General features: G+C 36.5%; 1 long non-coding RNA gene across 4 annotated transcripts in view; it reads left to right on the plus strand.

The window, feature by feature from the left end:
* LOC136302380 (uncharacterized) overlaps nt 1-11304 on the plus strand; it is a 72318-nt gene extending 61014 nt beyond the window's left edge. For all 4 annotated transcript variants that reach the window (XR_010724048.1, XR_010724051.1, XR_010724049.1 and 1 more), the window contains 2 exons: nt 2598-2703; nt 9893-11304. This is a non-coding gene — a long non-coding RNA (uncharacterized lncRNA). The remainder of the gene's footprint in view (nt 1-2597; nt 2704-9892) is intronic.
* Nucleotides 11305-16335: the final 5031 nt, after the last annotated feature.

The following is a 16335-nucleotide window of genomic DNA, read 5'->3' on the forward strand; positions in this document are numbered from 1 at the left end:
AACACACATCATTTTATGGTTCCCCTTATTTGTCTTCTCTTTCGTTATGACTCAGTGTTTGACACCTAATCCGATTTCCTATAATAGATTTAAAAGAATTTAAGTAAAAAGCGAGTACATAAGATGCATGTCCTATGAAGGAATTGGCTGTCACACTTAATGATTTAAAAGGACTAGGATTTGATTTCCTGCTTCAGGATTATTGATTATTTTGGAGGCTGATCCAAATTTGGTCAGTATCACTGACATGTGCTTATCCAATTAAGTGACTGGACATCTTGGCCTTAGTTGCAAATAAAATAATAGATGGCCTCAATGTTTCATGGCAACAAAAATGTTATGGATTGAAGTGAGTTTATGTAACAGCCTAATGTAATAAAGAAAATTAAAAGTACTGTATTTTAAAATATTACCCGACATTAGAGTATGCATTGGTGTTTAGGGCTGAGTTTCATGTTCTTATTTCAGACCTTCACTGAATATTCACTCAGGTTTCAAGTACTTGAACCTTTGCTTGTAGGTATACTTGAAACTTTGTTTGTAGGTGCAAATTAAGGAGCATTCTTAAAAGTGTCGCTTTATTTTATAAGAATTTGTTTTCAATGTTTCTATTCCTCTGTAGGTGCACATACAGATATATTACTTTCTCCTTCTTGTACTGTTCCATGGTTTACTGTAACAAGTTCTGCAGCAGGATGCTGACAGTCAAAGATTTTTTTTGTCTTGTTCTAATTGCTATTATTTGATATATTCTTGCTTAAGATGTGCACTTACAAGAGAATGTATGTGAGAAACTCTAAGATATCAGACTATATTAAAATTTATAATAAACATACAATAGCCTGACTGCAAATACCTCCATCATCTTTTAGAAGGAAGTTGAGTACAATGCTTTAACTTATCTAAAAATGTCAGAACTGTTTAGGGTCTCAGATGACTGAATCTGTACATGTTTATCTTCCTTGAAAACTGTGATGATTGGTTGTGAAAACATTTAAAGATTTAGCCTGAAATTTGGAAGAACACATTCTTCAAAGGTAGCTTGGCTCATGCATTTGCTACATTCATGTGTATGCGTGGCCTGCCCTGGTGTTCTGTTTCGTGGGCATTTCTGATCTAAGAAACAAGAAATCCCCAGGCCAGGGTAATTATTGAGAAGTGATGACAGATTAGGGAAGTGGGCTGACAGGAACCCCATGAGGTTCATCAAGGAGAAGTATCAAGTTCCACACTTGTGGGGGAGCAACCCTGGGCACTCAGTTTTGCAGGTAAGGCCCTGGGGGCCTTAGTGGACATAAGCGAGCAATGTGCCCTTGGTGCAAAGGTGGCTGATGATATTCTGGGCTGCCACTGGCAAAGCTCTGGCAGCAGGTCAAGGAAACTGATCCCTCCACTTTGTTCAGCACTGGTGAATCCACACCTGGAGTGCTCGATTCAGTTTTGGATGCTTCAGTACAAGGGAGAGATGGACATATTAGAGGTACAGAGAAGGTGCTTGAGGAGATAGAAGATCTCACTGGCACAGGTTGCTCAGGGCTGTTATGAAGTCTCTATCCTTGTAGATATATTCCAAAGCCATTCGAATGTGGTCTCGAGAAATTGGCTTTAGGAGACTGTGCTTGAGCAGGAGTATGGAGCTCATGACCCAGCTTCAACCCATCTGTGATTTCATAAAAATTCTTGTAGAAGCCATTTGCTGTTTCTTCTTGAGAGATTAGTTGCCTCTTTATAAATCCTTCAGTCTGACTTGTGGTGCTACGGGTCAGATGCTCTTTGTGACTTTCTGGTGTGATTTTTCTTTCCTGAAATTTTTATGATTTAAAGCTGCATAGCTGTTGGAAAGGATTGACATGCATAAGGCAACCATATGTCATGGCTGCAAAAGAAACAAATGTTTTTAATGTTACTGGAGGTCAGGTGACACAGCACACTTAGACTAGTCCTTTCTCATTCTAAATTACTTGAGCATATTTTTCTCTACTTAATTGATACTGGGAGGTTTTATGGGAAATTTAATCAGTTGGGCTTTGTCAATTCTCAAAAACAACCCTATGGAACAATATTTATATGATATTAAACCACTAGGAGTTACTGCTAATTAAAACAGAGTTATTTGCTAGTTTAAAGCTATATTACACTTTCATACTTCATTCATGTCTGAGTTTTTAACAATATGTATGGAGGAACATCAAAACAACAACTTCTATGTGTGTGCATATAGTTTGTATATTTAACATGTATCATGAACCAGAATTAATTTATCTGTGGAATTTTTTTGTTGCTTTTTACATAAAGGATTAAGTATGTGCATCCTGAAGGATCACAGGTAGTCAAGCAGTACTGTTTGGCTTGTTTATCCTCCATGCCAGAAATTGTTTCATATCAGCTAATCAAGGTTGGAGTATGGTTCATTACGTATTTTCATTCCCAACCAATACTTTAAAATGCAAAATAATTTTTACATTGTTCAGCAATATTAATGCTCTTGTTACAGAATGGGAGTATTTACTTTGCAAGAGATGTCAAAGAGCTAATATAATTTACTGCTTTAAAGTATGGCTTCAATCCTCACAATTTTTTTTTTTGTTCTTTTACAGGAAGGGAAGTTTTAGAGACCTAGCAATAGGAAGATCAATCTCTACACTGTGGACAGAAGTAGAAATGGTGATAGATGGTCTGGCAAGATGCATTTGGCTTTTCAGGGTAAATATGCCTATAACTGCTAAATAATTCCTTTCTTCATGCTCTTGATATGTCATTCAGTAAACCATGTATTTCCATCAAACATTCTCATTTTGCTGCAGACTAAAAGCTTAGTGTTTGATGAAGAAAAGTGAACTTAAATATCTTCCTCATAATCAATGACAGAGTTGTAAACATAATATAAATATAAAGATGTCTGTAATACATTTTTATTTATGTGTAGCTTTTTAAAAGATAGAATCCAAAAAATTGCATTGCTACAAGGGAATGCTCAGGTGACTAGTGGTGAATTTATACGCCTACAAATCTGAAAAGCTGGTGAATTCTTCGCTGACCAAAAAATGAACTTTCTGATGGAAAATCTTATATGTTTTTGTATTAAGAATACAAATATGAAGTAAAAAGGAAGTCACAACTCACCTGGTAATTATGGGATTTGTATCTTTTTCTATCAGAATACATGCTGATATCATGTTTTCTTGGAGGCATCATAAGTAAGGCAAGCACTGTATATAGTAGTCATCCTTTTATTGAAGTAAAGCCTGTATGGCTAATGTAGGCTCACTTGAAAATGGAATTGCTATTGATATAATCATCCTATTGTTTTTGACATTTTAAAAATGGTACAGCAGGTATTTCTCAAATATTCACATTTAAAGTGAAGACATATGCTGCAGAAAATACAGAAAAATACCCCAGACTTTATTAACCACAAAGCCTCAGGTAGTCTTGAACTGGTTTCCTTATCTAGCTTGAGTTTTTTCAGTGTCAGTGTTACATGTCATGGTTTTAGGTGAGAATTCATGAAATTGTTTAGCTTAATGGAGAAGAAACTCTAAAGATTATAGGTAGTGTTATGCCCCAATTATTCCAAAACTTGATGTCTTTCTGCTGACTTTGTCACAGCAGTAGTTTGTAACATTTACAGTAGACAGCTGTGCAGATCAGGTGTCTGCTAAAGGAAACACTTGCATTTTTATTCCAAATCTGTGCCAGGGTGTTAAAGGAAAATGTATAACAAAAAATACTGATAAATTATTTTTTAGTGTTTTTTAGACTGATATTTAAATTAAGTCCTACAGCTTTGATCTCTGGAAAAAATCCCACATTCTCTCAATTTGAAAATGTGGACTAAACATGGCTGGCAGCTGAGCTCTTATCCAGTAATGTGCTCATTCCCCCACAGCAGGATGGGCAAGCAGAAAAAAAATTGTGGGTTGAGATAAAGGCAGTTTAATCAGTGAAAGGGAAAACCAAAAAACCAAATTATGTGAAGGCTGTCACTCATCACCTCCCACTGGCAGACCAATGTCCAGTCCATCTCTGAGCAATGGCCGTGCTGGGAAAACTGCCACCAGACAGTTTATAGCTGATGTTATGTGGTAGGGAATGTGTCTTTGGTGGATTTGAGTCAGATGTCCTGGCTGTGTCCCCTCACAACCTCTTGATAATGTTACTCCCCCCATATGGCTTCCACTCCAGCTGTGGTTTTGGGAGGCATCACTCTGATGTGCCATGCAAAGGTGGGCAGTCCCTCTGCTCCAGGCCCTCTCTTCTCCATTGATGGTTGGCATCCGAGGGCCTCAAAGCTCAGCAAATTGCAAGCCAGCTACTGCAATCCCGGTCTTTATAGGGCCTGGAAGAGAAGGCAGCGAGGTGGCTTATGGCATCAGGAGGCCACTGTGATGACACCTTCCAGATGTTGTCAGGACTAGTTCCCTTGTTTTTTGCGCACCACAGTGACTGTGTACAGCCTGCATGGCACAAAGCCCACACACCAGGGGCTACTGCACCATCAGATTGCTGCAGGTGTCAGGGAGAGGTGGTTAGCTAAAAGTACTCTAATCCCCTTGGATGAAACCATTCTGTGGTGACAGGTCTTTTAGCATAAGGAGAGAGCCCTCCACAACCATCCTGGCTACCAGGTCACTTGCATGCTGTCTTATCTAGGCCTGTGCAATTACATGGATTTCCTTCCCATCTTCCATGCTAGCCCCTGCCTTTATTTTCTCCTGCCATCTGTTTCCACAGCCCTTGGTTTGCTCTTGTTCTATTCTAGTTTTAAGGACAAACCTTCTCACCACTCTTTCAGGTTTCTTGCCTAACCAGTTCAGAGAACAAATTTTCTGGGTGTCTGAAGAACTGCAAACAGCTTCTGAATTGGAACCTGCAAGCAGCTTTCCAGGGTGAAGCTGCTGCTCTTCCACGACTTTGGGTACACAGAAGTTGGGGAAAGATGAGAGAAACAACATTATTTTTTCTGTCAGTATCTTCTTAAGGGAGAGTAGGAGCAAGGAATTAGAAAAGTGAGTAATGAGATCAGTTGAGAAATGTGTAGAGACACTAATTATTTAAGGTTTATCTTTGCTTAATTAGGAGGTTTTTTCAGGATCAGATTCAGTTCTTGACATAGTCAAGATTTTCCTTCCTATTTGACACTGGATGTTTGGCAGCATTCTTTATCAAGATTGTAGTAGTATTTTTCTAGTTTAGTGGATAACCTGTACCATTTCCCTTCCTTTCTTCATTCCTTGATGTTCAGTCTGGTGATACATATATATGAAAAAAGATGGTAATAAAGCAAAAAGATAAACCAACCCTTAAAACTTAATGGTGTGTTATTTTGGTACATATCCTGAGAGATGTGGGAGATTTGATCAACAATAGAAGGTTAAATATGATGTCATAATGAATACCAAGGAAAAAAAAATAAATAGATACTACCTCAAATTTTTTTAAAATGTGTAGTATACCTTATGCATGTGCACATATAATTAATATTCTTGGCTTGCCTTTACTATACATGTACTAATTTTGAACTTTAAGCAGCTGAAATGAGTTCTCAGTGGTTTAGTTTTACAATTTTCTGCCCTGACAAGAAATATTTCCTCCTTTGTGTTCTCTTATTTATCTAAATAAATACATTTATCCTAGAATCTTTTTTTGGAACTTGTGGTGCCATGGATTTGGCCCTCAGAAGGCAAATACTCAAGTCTTTTCATCAAATGATTTCTGTAAGTTCTTTCTTCCTATTTCTGGTTAGTGTTTCCATGATTAAGGAAAGCAAACAAACAAATCCTCACATGAAAACAAACCCTTTATTTTAAAAATATTCAATAAACAGGAAAGAGGTATAGTTTTGCAGAAATGTAAAAATTCATATTACTGAACTTTAACTTCTTCTGATGCAACTTCAGCATGGAGTTCCAAAAATGGATTATCACACACTTCTAAAAAATGCTTTCTTTATGTTAACTTTGATCTTCCAGTTGCTTTTAAAGTCATAACCTTGTTCCAGATTTGTTGAATGATGCTCAAGTAGTCTATCACAAAATAAAGTACAGAACAGATGGAATGGCAAACCCATTTCATCCTGATTCATAGTATTGGTCTTCTTCTATTGCAAATTCATTGAGAAGTTGAAGGAAAATTCTCACTTCCTCTGTGTAGGTTGCAAAGTCTTTTCTAACACAAAGAGGCAAAATCTGTGTATTTTTATTTAAACTTGTCTCTTTTTGTCCAGGAAATTTAAGGAGGTTTGCATAATTTAGATACTCCTTGTACTTTCCAGTATCTTCAGTTTGCTGTGATGCTTCTTCTATTAGATCTTTTAAAGCCTCCTATCTAGGAGTTATAAAACTATATTTAAACTCCAAACTATGTAAAATATTTATTCAATGCAGTCATAACCATTTTCCTAAATTTCTTCTATGGTTATTTTTCCTTCCTCATTTTTTAAAAGTAGTCACTAAAATGTTTGTCTTCTCTTCCTGGAAGAACCAGTGGGTTTTTGTATATTGTAGTAAGAGAGAATAAAAGTTTTGGCAAAATTTTGACAGAAAACTGCTGGATTTTCTAGTAGGTCTGCTCTCCATTGGCTTTTTACACTGAGGTATGTAGACAGCTCTTTGATAAAAAACCAATTTCCATTGTTCCTGAGAATTTGTTTTCAAAAATGCCCTTGCATGGTTTTTTTCTAAGTTTCTGTATGACTAACCAAACTAGTCTTTGGGTTTGAAGATTACAAATTCAAGCACTTTTAATCACAACTTGTGGACTAGAGAAGACTTTTGCTAGTCATGCTGCCATCATGAAAAGAAATTGTTGCATTGAGTTTTAACAGCAAGTCCTTGGCAGGGAATAACTGGACCAAAGAAGTACAGTTGACAGAATCTCAGAGTAAGGAGCAAAAGCAGTCAGCAATCACTAAACCAGCATTTATTAAGTGTGTAGCAATAAAAGTTCTGCAACAACAAAAAACATTGTTTGACTTGTGATTAATTCTAGAATGATTTATTTGCCTATGTTTCTTGTTTCAGAAGAAGAATTTTGTTCCGCAAATAGTAGTTTGGGGTTTTTTTCTGAGGAAGGGCTGCAAAATTCAGTTTTCTTGGATTGATAAGCTCATGTTATTTTCCCATGCTTACTGTTCCCTGGCATTAACAAAGTCTTTGGTGTTCTCAATAAAGATGGCAATGCAAAATCAGTGTGCATCATTGCTGTCTGTTAGAACTTAATAACTAACTTGTGGAGACTTTTTTGCCTTTCTTTGCTAGTCATGTATCTCTGCTCTTGGGTTTGTTTTTCATTCTGGCATCAAAAAGGGTAAGCAACTGGTTGGTTTTTTGATTGAAACTGCCAAAAAACCCCCTGAAGGCTATACACTGAAACACCTGTATTACTGCCACCTGTTTCACTGTTCTAGCAATGCCAGAACATATGGTCTCATTCAACTTCGGAGTTGCAGTTCTTTGTTATTTTTCAAGGCTGTACCTTAATTTTTGCAACTGAGGTTTATCAACAGGAATAGGTCCCTTATCCATGCCAGCTTTCCATCTGATTACTGGAAGGTTTGGGTCTTTCTTTTTCTATTTTTGTGAGTTCAAATCTTCTATGTCTGAACATGCAAAGTGAAGTGTGCCAGTTACAGCCTGCCAACGAAGTAGTGGAAGTCTCTCAAGTCAAGGAGGCTTTGACTTGGTTGTTTTTGACAATATAACAGGAGCTCTGTGTTTTTAAAGAGAAAATTCACCAAGGCTTTTTGAATCCTAACTGTAACATCTGTGTTCTGTGTCCATATCCATTTGTAAATTAGAGAAGTCAGCATTTAACTGGAAGATATAAAAACACTAACATGTCTATCTTTTGTTAGAATTGCTCTGCTTTTCTGGAGATATAGGAATGTTTAATAGGCTATGTACTGAAACATTGCATCCGCTCACACTGCATTTTGTACACTTTGCCCTTCATTGTGTTGTGGTCTCAGTGGATAATCCTAAACATGATCTCATTCCTGTTCATTTTATTCTCTCTGCAGAGTGCTTTGCTTCAGTGTGAGATCTGCTGTGATTCATTTCCATCAGATTACATCCTGTCACTTAAATAAAAAGTGATTTCTTTTTAGTGAGACTTTAGTAACATGATTTGGTTCCAAACAGAACGTATTTGACGAAATATTTTTAGCTGTGTTTTCCATGAGACTCACAAACATATCCTCATTTACTTTATCAAAAACCAATTATAGCATCAGCTTAGCAGGCAGTTAGCAGTAACTTGTATTTTGTTGTGGTTTGTTTTGTTTGGGTTTTTTTTCCATTAGGGGAGTTTTGGTGGCTGAAAATTAATATATTCCTTTTGGTAAAAAATCTGATGCATGGGTAGTTTCATCCTATATTTCCTTTCTTCCATAGAGCTTAATTTCAAGGAGATGTTCTATGCCTTCAGAGCGGGACTGTATAATTTTAGGCATGTGGTAGATATTATATGTGGCTTTTTGGGTATGATCAACACAGGTGTTGTAGGATGCGTTGCTCTCAATTTCTGTAGGCAGTACTTTTTACTGTTGGTGGTATTTAGTTTGTCCATGCAGAGTGAACCAGCAGGCTTTGCAGGGTAAGAACAAAGCTATTAGCACTGCTGTTGCTATTTCTGGCAGTTTTGTTAATCCAAAATCTGGTTTTCATTGACTTTTCCTACAAATTCCTGAGAATGAAAGTTTTCAGCTTTCTTACAGTGCACTGTTTCTTTTACTTCCCCCAATGTAGTGTGTTTCAAGCTTGATTTTGTCTCTTTTTGCACCAAAATGAATGCAAACGTCTTGGAGAAACAAAAGGAAACAGTTGTCAAGATCTATGTTTAGGTTCAGGAGGTAAACCAAAATGCAAATTTCCTTTTCTGCCCTTAGTCATATATGTTTCCAAAATAGTAAGAAAAAGAAATTGTTTGTCTGTTTCTTTCTTTCTTTCTTTTCTATGACCTATAATTTGAGATTTATATGCTACTTTACTAACACTGGAAGATTTTCATCACAAAAGTGGTAGGTTCAGTAGGAGGTACAGTGTAAAGTGGGAATTGACTTCCATAGAAGGCCACAGAGCTCTGAATTGATACTTTTGTTGAAAATGTAAGAACTGTGCCCTGAGGATTATACTGTCCTCATGCTTGCATTGTAAGTGTTCATTTGGTTTGTATTGAATATAGGATGAGTGACTGGGTAATGCTTTTTTCCTTCCTGAATGACTCTGACTTCTGAAAATATTGTGGGAAGTATTCAACCTGCTGACATATCCTTAGAAAAGTTGAAGTACTTTATCTAGAAAATATCAAAACTTTTTATCAAAAGTAATTTTGAATTTTCAGAATGAAGTGTCCTGTTTTGAAAATGTTGCTGTAAAATGTGCCAATATTATCAAATTCTCCCTTTCATTAAGGCTAATCTACTTCGCCCAATTTGACTTGCATATGTGATCAGATTTTCTCTAAGGGCATCTGATAAATTTTCTATTCTCTGATGTGTTCTTTTGAGCTCTAAAGAAAAAGTCTGTTATGTTTTTCCATTTTTTTTAAAGTTTTATGACATATGTAATTTAATTTGGTCTCCTTTCTTTTAGCAATTAAGGACTGCTGGCAATTGTAGCCTATACTTATGCATATATAATATGTGGAAGTAGTCTGCTATTTTGAACTGCTTTGAACAGATCATTTACATGTTTAAAAGGTTTCCCTCCAATTAATTAAACTTAATATGTTTTTCTTCTTAAAAATAAAACAAAGAAAAACAAAACCAACTTACGTTACTTATATTGTGTTATAGTCTATCGGTAGCTTCCCTTTTAACATGAAAAATTAAATCTGTTAAATAGAGCAAAGTATGATGAATATGATAATGCCTGTCCTCTTTTAATTGCAGGAAGAACAGGGTGGCCTCCAAAGACCAATGAAACCAAGGAAAGAAGGAAAATTTTCTACTAGACAATGTATCTCTCTGATCAAAAAGGTGTAATGCTTATATAACACTTATTCTGGTATACTCCTTCAGTGTCTTTACGGACAGGTGTTGATTGTTAAATAAAGAAGGAACAACTAAAATTTCTTCCGGATGTTGCATCAAGTATAGCAGCAATAATTCTCCAACAGATCTCTCAGCCAGTCCTCATAGGAGAGGTGTCCTATCCGTGTCATGGACTTGGTGTCCTTCCTTTGGAATGCCTTTCCTTTAGTCCCCAGAGCTGGATGCAGCACTGCAGTGGGATCTCACCACAGCAGAGGAGAGGGGCAGAATCCCTTCCTCACTCTGCTGCCTACGGTGCTTTGGATGCAGTCCAGGACATGTTTGGCTTTCTGGGCTGGGAGTGCACATCGCTGGCTCGTGTTGAACTTCTCATACACCTACACTCCCAAGTCCTTCTCCTCAGGGCTATTCTCAATCCATTCTTTGCCAAGTCTGTATTTGTACTTTGAGCCACCACAACCCAAGTGCAGGACATTGCACTTGGCTTTGCTGAACTTCAAGTTTCACATGAAGCCACCTCTCAGGCCTGAGGTGTTACACTTTACAAATCAGTGTAACAGATACGTCTGTCTCCTTGCTAACTGCTTCATTATTATCAAAGAATTATTTTTTTCCTTAGATATGAGTAATCCCTACTGAATATTCCACCTGTAAGAAAGGAGACAGATAAACAGGTCATTCATGATGCTTTTCTCTGTTGAGCTGTATTGTACATCAGAATCAGCTCATTTTGTAAAATTTTAGAAATTTTTATAGAATCTGAACATTTTAAAAAATATGCTTGACTCCTTTTTCTTCTCATTAAGCAATATACATGATTCAATAAGCTGAGAAAAAACATAATTTTGAGAATGTTTTACTTTTAAACCAGGAAATAATGAAGAGATCATAAATATTAATAAATTATTGGAAAGGCTGAGAAAAGTTGGTTGTTTTTCCTTATTCTTCACATTAAACTGGAAATTTAATTAAAGAGTTTGCTGTTCAGTACATTTTAGTTTAGAAGTAAGATTTGCCATTTAGTACTGTGTGCTTTAATTGGAAGAGTATGAAACTTCTAAATTAAATTGTTAAGCTTATTCAAAATACTGTACATAGCAATGCAAAAGACAGCTTGTCTAAACCAGAATGGGAAAATTTGTGTCCAAATGTTGTATTGCATATAATGTTTTTACTGCAATTAACGTTGTACTAAAATGTATGCTTTATGTATTTTACTTGAAACAAAAAATTCACACTTTAATCTTCTTGTAAGTGCTACAAATTCCAAGCCTTTGGTGAGTTTGAATCAGATCTCCTATATTTATATTTTATTTATAGTGTAAACATAAAGCAGTCCCTAGTTAATTTTTAATCATAATTAGTGAAGTCATGCTTGTCCTTTCATTTGTCTTTGAGGGAAACGGAGGTATAAAAATGAAAGGAATTTGGTGGGACATACATCTTTCATTGATTAGCTTGAAAGAAAGATTGCTGTTGTGGTATGGCAAAATTAATTTCGCTTGCAATATGGATTCAACATGTCTTTTAAGTATAATTTTTGTGGCTGCTCCTTGGGTTACATTCTACCATGTATGAATGTAACCTCAGTTAAAATCTCAGTGCAGTTTAACAGGGTTGGATTGTACAACTGACTCCAGAACTATGTACCTAATGTAAATCCCGTGGAAGGAATTTGGATTTCAGTAACCTTCAATTGTGTCTTCGGAACGCCAACTTTGCATAGAGTGGAAAGCAAGATGTTTTCCTCTTACTTGTACAGTTCTTCCGTTGTCAGTGCCAAATTAATTGCTGCAAGATGAAGAGACCATCATTAACATGCAGACCACCTTTCATTTGAGAAAAGGTGTTTCTTACAGGATAATTAGGATTTTTTTTTCTCCATTTTCATGGTGGGTCACTCCTTATTTCTTACCTCAAACCTCTCTGCTGACAGAAATATCTTTTCCAGGTAAGAACAGCTCTAGGGAAAGGCAAGTGAGAAAGCAGACTTCTTGTTAACTTCAAGGCTTTTATATGAAATAATCATGAATGCTGCTGATTCTTTTCTTCTTTGTGAAAAGAAGGTCAATGATATTTATATATCAAGTACCATAGTGATCAGAGGACATGCTATTGGATAGAATTACTCCTTATTGACAGAGGTCCCAGCTGATGACAGGAACATGTAAGAAATATCCTCCTAGCTCAGTGGCTGTCTGTCAGTCCTCATACTGCATCTCCAGTGGTGACACTGGGAGATGTGGGTTAGAGAAGGCTTTGTGCACTTGTACATGTTCTCTGATCCTTTGTCCATGTGTTTTTCCAGGATCTACTGCTTTATCAGGTATGTGAGAGGGTGCATCCTTGCCCAGTCCTTTTAGTACATGCCATGCAGTGTTCCTGATTTTGGCTAATCTGTCATTGAGCCTTCTGATACTGTCTGCCTTCCCAGCCTTCTGTGGCAGCAAAGTCTCTGTTTGCTGTCCAAAGAAACACTTCTATCTGCTTTGGGCTATCTCTCTCCCACTGTTTCTATGAAGTGGCCACTCCATTCCTGTGCTGCAGGATTTACTGAATCACGGTTTATCTATTGCTTTTGTGACTTTATAAACTGCAGTGCTACCTTCTCTCATGCAGCTTCTGTATAAAATTGGGGCCCCACTTTTTTTTTTTTTTTTTTTTTTTTTTTTTTTTTCAATTCCTGAGCTCTGGATGTGCAGCCAGCTTGGGTACCTGTGCTCTGTTTGTGAACACAGTGTGTATAGGAGTAGCCCAGCCCTACAGTGTTGGATGCTCTTGGGGTTACAGGACTGCTGGTACTGAATTTCAAATATGATTTCTGTGGTACTACCAAAGTCTGCCACTTCTTAGCTAAGTGAAACAATAATGTTGTTTTCCACCTCTGTAGAAGTTTTCATACGAATTATGAAATGTTTATATACATATTAAGGAGATCTTCTTTAAATGAGAGTTGCAGTAAGAAATAAAAAGAAACACAGTATGTTTCTATGTAGAAACTCCTAAAATATACTGTACATTAAATGATACTCTGTACTGTCTCATTCTTTTTATATAAACCATTAAATCTGATTTTATTACATTAGAAATTAAAATTGCTTCAATCAAGACATAACTTGGGATGTTTTGGGATTTGAAGGCTTTTTAAGTATGATTTTTTGATTATACTCTTAAAATCTGCAGAGAAGGAGTGATTAAAATGTTATGTTCTGTATATGTCCCCAAAGTACACAGAGTTTTTACTGCTAAATTAGGAAAGTGATGACATTATTATGAGAGAGCCTATATATAACCTCTGTATAACCCATTTAATATAAAATGATACTCAGCAAATGGAATTTAGGTCAGAGAGCACACTGATTCCTGTATTCTGAGTATTTTTAGAATTTCTGTTATGAATAGGGTGTTACCCATGTTGTAGTTCTTGAGGTACAATAACTAAATTTTCCAGCTGACCACCGAAATGTTTTGAGAATTTCTTTTTGAAGTTTGACTAAATTATTGTGTCAAATTCAGGGATTGTCCGTATTTAAACATAATCCTCAAATTTAGTTGAAATTATTCTTAAGAATGTTTTTACTGTAGAATAATAATGGAATCTTGATCCTAGAATTATTCCTATTATCCAGTGTCATGACATTCTAAAAGAGGTTATATGAAAAAGAAAGGTACACTCTGCTTACAGTGTTACAACAAACTAACCTGAGTTCAGTTTCTGAGAAAATAGGTTTCTCTAACTCCAGGAATGTTCATAGTCAAGGATGAGAAATATACTGTGTTTTTTTTTTTTTTTTTTTCCCTCTTAGCATGACAGAGCCAACAGGAATAGGCCGATATAGGAAGGACACCAAGATACCACTGTAGTACTGCAATTCAAAATAGATCTGATAATAAAATTACTTTCTGCTGTTGAGAGATCCTACCTCATGATATTGTAGTATTGCGATATGTTTTCTTATTTAGTGTTTTTTGGAGTGTACATTTTCTTCTGTAGTGAAGGTATTCATATTCTATGACTCTAGATATTCTATAGTTCTAAGTCTTAAAGAGGCTTTCAGCCTTTCAACTGTGTTCTTAAATTTCTGTTGACTAATCCATTTTCAGCTGGCTCTGTGGACATGTGAAACTGTACATGCATCTGCATTACGCAATTGTTCATGGAGCAGAAAGCAAAGGTTATTTCAAGAAGAAAGAACTGTTTCTTAGGGGGCATCTATGTTGCCCACAGATGCTGCGGGCTTCCCTGTCTCCACTTGTTTGATGACTGCTTATGCACTGCAATTTTATTTGTTGATCTTCTCCAAATACAGCTTTGTTCTTGGTAGCTTTTTTCTTTACCGACTTCCTGAAGAATCTTTGTACCTGTGATTTCAGACTCTGGACTGGACTAAGTACAAACCACTTGTCTGCACTTTGGTTTATGCGAAAACACTTGTTTGTTACAAGAAGAACTTTCTGTATAAATGTAAGTATTGAAGAGATGACTCACAAATTTGCAGGGAAACCCTTTGGGCTTAGGGGAGAGGAAGGATGGAGTAGGGCAGAAAGGAGTCAACTAAACTTTAAAACATCTACTGCTTTTAAACTTCCCTACTGGCTCACTGCATTAGTTGGCATGTCACACCACATTTTCTGAGCTTCTTTGTATTATCTCACACAATGTGACAGAGATAATCTTTGTGACAAACCAAAGAAGCCAGTGTGTCAGTGGGGAAATAGGAAACTGACAGTTTTCTGAATAGTCCCATAAAAACTCTCAATATATTTATGTAAAAATCAGCTTTTCAGAAATTTAGAATTTAGAAATGCTCTTGCTTGAAGCCTTTTCTTCCAGCAGATGAAGGAGTATTAATTTAAAAAAATTAAAAAAAAGATGAAAAAAAGCATACATGGCAGGGGCTCTGGATTATGTTTGGAAAAAGCCTAGACTGGAATGGGGAAAAGGGGATCCAACCCCAGTTTTCCCTTTTGCCCCCATAGCACAGTTGTCTGAGATGTTCATTCCTTGTTCGTGCCCTGCAGATTTACAGTGTTAAAGCTTCCCACTGGAAAATACACTGACTCCTGGGTAACTCAGGAGCAGCTTCTGTATGAGGAGAGCCACTGGGCATTTTGCCAGCTATACTAAAATAAATACCTGATATTTTCCCTGAAGCAGAGGCAATCTAGATCAGTAGATCCTCTCTCCCACCCTCTTTCTGTTTCTGCACTAAATAGTAATGAGATATTTAGGCCTTCTTTCCTGGTAAAATGCTGATGTTGCTTGTGTATTTGTACTCATTATTTGTATTCATCATGGTTTGCAGTTTCTATTTCAAAGACTCACCTTTTGCCTTCCGAGTTTTCTATTTAGAAAGTGTCTCTATAACAACAGAAATGTCTTTGGTTCTTGGGTAACACAACCCTGCAGCTGTTACGAAAAGAGAAAGGTATTAGAGGTGAACTTCCACATTTTGAAAAACATTTGCCGTATATTGTACCTGGTTTCTCTTTTGTCTTCTTTTTTTGTTTGTTTTGTGTGTGTGGTGCATACTTACAAACTAACCGAAAGAACACATATCTCTGCTCAGTCTGTGCAAACCTAGCTACAGCATTCTCACTTATGTTACATGGGCAGCCTGCAAATTTAGAAGTTTGGGGGGAACCTTTGTCCTGAAATATAAAAAGGAACTTATTTATATAAGTTATATATAGTAACTGGAGTTGGTAAATATTTAAATATGTAGTAGGCTCTTCCTACTATTTTCAGTGGTTCTTTCCAAACAATAGAAAACAAACACATGGTTGGTGCTAAAATTATTACATACAAACGTAAAACCTAGAACCACTGATACACCATTGCTCTTATTGGTTTGTTGTAATTTTAAAATTTAAAGGAAGTTGAGTGATTGATAAAGCCCTCAGACTGTTTAAAATATGCTCTTTGCTACAAAGGCATGTTCTCTGCTACAATTGCTTCTAACAGTTTCTGTTTTCCGTGTTCCTGGATAGCTGAACCAGTAGCATTGCTTAGGGGGCTTTATGAGGAATTTAAAAAACTCACCTGTGGGTGGCATATTCCCCCTTGTTTTCCATTATTGTTTAACATAAATAAAGAATATTATAGTATCTCCATCTCTCTGGACTGTGATTTACATTCCCTAAAATAAAAATATTACAGTAGTTTGGGATGCTACAGCAGCAGTGACGGCTAGCCTAGTCTTAAAAGTTATGATTCCCAGGTTAGCCAGCACTTCCATCTCTCCTATTACAGGGCAATTATTGCTGGCAGAGGGGTCATCTCTGGTCAGTTGGAAGGGATATCTTAAACTCTTGCAGATATAGAGATTTATATATATATA

Source organism: Chamaea fasciata, unplaced genomic scaffold, assembly GCF_029207755.1.
Source record: "Chamaea fasciata isolate MVZ Bird 193981 ecotype frontalis unplaced genomic scaffold, bChaFas1.0.hap1 SCAF_1, whole genome shotgun sequence".
Taxonomy (NCBI): Eukaryota; Metazoa; Chordata; class Aves; order Passeriformes; family Sylviidae; genus Chamaea; species Chamaea fasciata.